Consider the following 6,000-nt stretch of genomic DNA (forward strand, 5'->3'; position numbering starts at 1 on the left):
CAGCAAAACTACAATGCACCATCCGCTCCTATTAGTGCGTCTCCAATCCAGAGCTATCACCGTGGTTATCCAGCCAATTCAGCTGAGTTTCAGCTTCAGCAGCCATAACAGCGGGATGGGTTTTTTGAGCGTGGGGGTACATGTCACATCAGGAGGTACTGTCCTATATTATTGAGCAGCATGACACAACAGAGTTTTCATGCCTTTGTTCCAGTACCAGTTGCTTCACCACTCGCTCAGCAAGCCAGAGGTAGAGGTCATGTCATTAGAGGTGGAGGTTAGGCCGTTAGAGGTGGAGGCCAGCCAGCTAGAGGCTGTTGAGAGGCGAAGGTCAGGGTGGCGGGATTGGACCTCGTTTTTATGCATTCCCAACTAGACCTGAGGTGGAGTCATCTGATACTGTTATCATAGGTATTGTTCCAATTTGCCATAGAGATGCTTTAGTTTTATTTGAACCGGGCTCTACTTATTCCTACGTGTCATCCTATTTTGCTTCACATCTGGTTGTGCCTTGTGATTCTTTGAGTGCTCCTATGTATGTGTCCATGCCGGTGGGAGATTCTATTATTGTAGATCATGTTTATCGCTCGTGTGTTATTACTATTGGGAGTCTTGAGACTAGTGTAGATCTCTTACTTCTTGATATGGTAGACTTTGATGTTATTTTTGGCATGGATGGTCTGTCACCTTATCATGCTATATTGGATTGTCATGCCAAGACGATGACCTTAGACATGCCGGGGTTGCCTTGATTAGAGTAAAGGGGGACTCTTGGCCATTCTACCAGCAATGTTATTTCTTTAGTGACAGTTCGACATCTGATCGAGAAGGGATGTCTATCTTATTTTGCCTATATTCGTGACTATAGTGTGGAGGTTCCTTCCATGGATTCGGTACCTGTTGTGCATGAGTTTCCAAAAGTGTTTCATGCATATCTGTCGGGGATGCCACCCGATTGAGATATTAACTTCTGTATTGATTTGGCTCTGCGCACTCAGCCCATTTCTATTCCACCATACCGTATGGCCCCGCCGGAGTTGAAGGAACCGAAGGAGCAGTTGCAAGATTTACTTGATAAGGGATTCATTAGACCTAGTATCTCGCCTTGGGGTACGACCGTGTTGTTCGTGAAGAAGAAAGATGGTTCGATGAGGATTTGTATAGACTATCGGCAATTGAACAAAGTCAATATCAAGAACAAGTATCTGTTGCTGAGGATTGATGACTTATTTGATCAGCTCTAGGGTGCCAAGGTGTTTTTGAAGATTTACTTGAGGTCTAGATACTATCAATAGAAGATTAGTGCATCAGATGTCCCTAAAACAACTATTCGAACTCGGTATGGGCATTATGAGTTCCAAGTGATGTCATTTGGGTTGACAAATGACCCACCAGCATTCACGAACTTGATGAACTGGGTATTTAAGCTCTATTTGGATTCATTTGTGATCGTATTCATTGACGATATCTTGATCTACTATGGCGGTCGAGAGGAGCATGAACAACACCTTCGAGTTGTACTTCAGACTCTGAGAGATAGTCAGTTATATGACAAGTTTTCAAAGTGTGAGATTTGGTTAGACTCGATAGCCTTTTGGGGTATGTTGTTTCGATCGAGGGCATAAAAGTGGATCCTAAGAAGATTGAGGCAGTTCAAAACTGGCCTACACCTACTTCAGCTACAGAGATTCGGAGTTTCCTAGGTTTGGCGGGTTATTATCGCTAGTTAATGGAAGAGTTTTAATCCATAGCAGCCCTATTGACTAGATTGACCCAGAAGGGTGCTCCATTCAGGTGGAAGTATGAGTGTGAGTTGAGCTTTCAGAAGCTCAAGACTGCTTTGACTACAATATCAGTATTGGTGTTGCCCACAGGTTCAGGATCCTTTAAGTTGTATTGTGGTGCATCGTGTATTGGGCTTAGTGCAGTGTTGATGCAGGATGACAGGGTGATTGCATACGCGTCACGGCAGTTGAAGGAGCATAAGAAGAATTACCATGTTCATGACTTAGAGTTGGCAGCCATAGTTCATGCACTGAAGATTCAGAGGCTTTAACTCTACGTCGTTTCGTGTGAGGTGTTCACGGATCATCGAACACTGCAGTATTTGTTCAAGAAAAAGGATCTCAACTTGACGTAGTGGAGGTGGTTGGAGCTGTCGAAACACAGTGATATCATAATTTTGTATCATTCTGGGAAGGCTAATGTGGTGGCCGATGCCTTGAATAGAAAGGCTGTAAGTATGGGTAGCCTTGTGTATATTCCAGTTGGTGAGAGACCACTAGCATCAGATGTTCAGGCTTTGGCCAATCAGTTCGTGATGTTAGATGTTTTGGAGCCCAGTCGTGTCACCCAGTCATGTCCTTGCTTGCACGATCTTTCGGTCATCTTTATATGAGTGCATCAGAGAGCGTCAGTATGATGACCCCCATTTACTTGTCCTTAAGGACACAGTATGGCACAGTGGTGCCAAGCAGATTACTATTGGAGATGATAGGGTGTTGCAGATGTAGGGTCGGATTTGTTTGCCCAATGTTGATGGGCTTCGTGAGTAGATTCTTGAGCAGGTCCACAATTAATGGTATTCCATTCATCCGGGTGCCGCCAAGATATATCAGGACCTGAGGTAGAATTATTGGTGGAGAAGAATGAAGAAGGATATAGTTTCATATGTGGCTCGGTGTCTGAATTGTTAGTAAGTAAAGTACGAGCATCAGAGGACTAACGGTTTGCTTCAAAAGCTTGAGATTTCCTAGTGGAAGTGAGAGCGTATTACCATGGATTTGGTTTTTGGGATCCCACGGACTTCGAAGAAATTCGACGCGGTATGGGTCATTGTGTACAGTTTGACTAAGTAGGCACATTTCATTCCAGTAGTAGTTACCTATTCTTCAAAGTGGTTGGCTGAGATCTATATCCGTGAGATCGCTCGTCTTCACGGTGTGCCGGTGTCCATCATTTCTAACTGGGGTATGCATTTCACCTCGCACTTCTAGAGGGCCGTACAATGTGAGTTGGGCACACGGGTTGAGTTGAATACAACATTTCACCCCCAGACGGACGAACAGTTCGAGTGCACCATTCAGATATTGGAGGATATGATTCACACCTGTGTTATGGATTTCGGGGGTTCATGGGATCCGTTCTTTCCGCTTGTGGAGTTTGCCTACAACAACAGTTACCAATCGAGTATTCAGATGGCTCCCTATGAGATATTATATAGGCAACGGTGCCGTTCGCCAGTTGGTTGGTTTGAGTCGGGAGAGGCTCGATTGTTGGGTACTGATTTTGTCTACGATGCCTTGGAAAAGGCCAAGATGATTCAGGATTGACTTCACACAGCTCAGTCTAGGTAGAAGAGTTATGTTGATCGGAGAGTTCGTGATGTTACATTCATGGTTGGAGAGAGGGTATTGCTTTGGCTTTCACCTATGAAGGGTGCGATCAGGTTCGGAAAGAAGGGCCAGTTGAGCCCTGGGTATATCAGACCCTTTGAGATTCTTAAGAGAGTGGGTGAGGTGGCCTACAAGCTTGCATTGTCACCTAGCTTATCAGCAGTTCATCTGGTGTTCCATGTCTCCATGCTCCAGAAGTATCACGGTGATCCGTCCCATGTGTTAGATTCAGCTTAGTCCAATTGGACAAAGATTTGACTTATGAGGAGGAGTTGGTCGCCATTCTAGCCAGGCAGGTCCGGAAGTTGAGGTCTAAGAGTTATTTTTTGGTTAGATTACATTGGAGAGGTCAGCCGATAGAGGCAACCATGTGGTAGTTCGAGTCCGACATGCAGAGTAGATACCCATACCTTTTCACCAGTGTAGGTACCTTTCTATATCTGTTCGAGGATGAAAGTTTGTTTTAGAGGTGGAGAATGTGATGACCCAATAGGTCATTTTGAGCTTTAGCCTTTATTTTCGTGTTCCGAGACCTCGACTAGCTATGTTTAGAGTTCCTCAATATGTGTGTGTAGTCTGTGTCTCGTTCCAGAATATTTTTATGTGGAAAATTGAAGAAAATGTGAAAGTTTGCCTTAAAAATAATTTGAGTTGACTACGGTCAACGTTTTATGAAAACTGACCCCGATTAATGTTTTGACAGTCCTAGTGGGTACGTATTGTGATTTGGGTCTTTGGCGTATGCCCGGAATTGAATTCAGAAGTCCTTAACTTGATTTAACGTGATTTGTTGAAAACTAATAATTTGAAAGTTTAAAGAATTCATAAGTTTGACCGTAAGTTGACTTTGCTGCTATCGGGTTCGAATTTCGGTTCTGGAACTTGGTAAAGGTTCATTTTACTATTTATAACTTGTCTGCAAAATTTGGCGCAAAATGGAGTTGATTTGACGTAATTCGGACGTCCGGTTGTAAATTTGAAAGTTCTTAAGTTTCACTGAAAATTTCATACATTTTGATGTCCAGTTCATGGTTATAGGTGATATTTTGGTGTTTTGATCACGCGAGCGAGTTTGTATGATGTTATTACACTTGTGCGCATGTTTGGCTTGGAGCCCGAGGGGCTTGGGTAAGTTTCGGATGCGCTCCAAAGTATTTGGGAGAGTTTTGGTGTTGCTGGTGTGAACTGGTATTGCAGGCTTCACAAATGCGAGGTTGGAAGTCGCATTTGCAAAGTATGGCCTAGTCTATAGGATCGCATTTGCGAACCCATTGTTCACAATTGCGAAGAGGGCTTGGGATCAACAGTGATCGCATTTAGATCATTTGATCGCTTTTGCGAAGATCCAATGTTTGCATTTGCGAACCTGTCATCGCAATTATGATGACAGCAGAGATGTGAGGAGTTCAATTTTATGATGAATTCTTCGCATTTGCGGGGTTCGCATTTGCGAGCCCCAAGTCGCATTTGCGACACCTGCAACTGGACAAAAGGTTGAGGGACAAGATTTTTAGCCTCATTTTCATATTTTCGAACCCTGGATTCGGTAAGAGACGATTTAGAGAGGGGATTTTCACCTACAAACTTTGGGTAAGTGATTCTAATCCATTCTAATTATATTCCATCAATTTATCTTAGATTTTTACCTCAAAATCATGTAAATCAAAGTGAAAATTTGTGAAACCTTGCCAAGTGTTTGAAAAATAAGAAATTGAGTTTTGAGAGTCGATTTGGACTCGGATTTTGAAACTAATCACATATATGAACTCGTGGGGTCATGGGTAGTCGAAATCTACCATTGGACCCATGTTTTGACCGGCCGAGCCCTGAGTTGACTTTTATTGACTTCGTGGGAAAGGTGTAAAGATCTTATCTTTATCTATTGTAAATGATTTTCCTAGCATTGTTTGATGATATTAAGTCGATTTGGGTTAAATTCGATTGGTTTGGAGGCATATTTGAGAGGAAAATTCTAAAATTTGAGGCCATTCCGAGTTGATTTGATATGGTTCGGCACTAGTTTTGGAAGTTGAAAGTTTAAAAGTTCAAAAAGTTTGATTTGAGGTGCGATACAAGATTTTGATATTGTTATGTGTGATTTGAGGCCTCGAGTAGGTCCGTGTTATGTTTTGGTACTTGTTGGCATGCTTGGACGGGATCCCGAGGGGCTCGGGTGAGATTTGGACGGATTTCAGATCATTTTGGAGCTTTATGCATAGTTGGTTTACTGTTGTTATCTGGTGTCACAATTATTCATCGCGATCACGTATATATAGACGCTATCGCGTAGGCTATGTCTGCAGCTGGGCACTTTCTTCATCGCGTTGTCGACTGGGAGACAGCGTTCGCATAGGTTGTGGGGACTTGAGCATCGCGTTCACGTATGTGGAATCGCGGTCGCGTAGTGTTAAGCTGGGCAACTGGGAGCTGGTGAATCCTCTTTTGCATTCGTGTAGATTTGGCCACGTTCGCGGATCGTTGGCATCTGTGGGCATCGTGTTCGCATGTGTATGCTCGCGAACTCGTAGAGTGTCATACAACAGTGTGGATTGTTTTTCTTCTTTGCGATCAAGAGGGTATTTCCGCGATCGCGATTCATATATCT

This window comes from Nicotiana tomentosiformis, chromosome 12, assembly GCF_000390325.3.
Source record: "Nicotiana tomentosiformis chromosome 12, ASM39032v3, whole genome shotgun sequence".
NCBI classification, from domain to species: domain Eukaryota; kingdom Viridiplantae; phylum Streptophyta; class Magnoliopsida; order Solanales; family Solanaceae; genus Nicotiana; species Nicotiana tomentosiformis.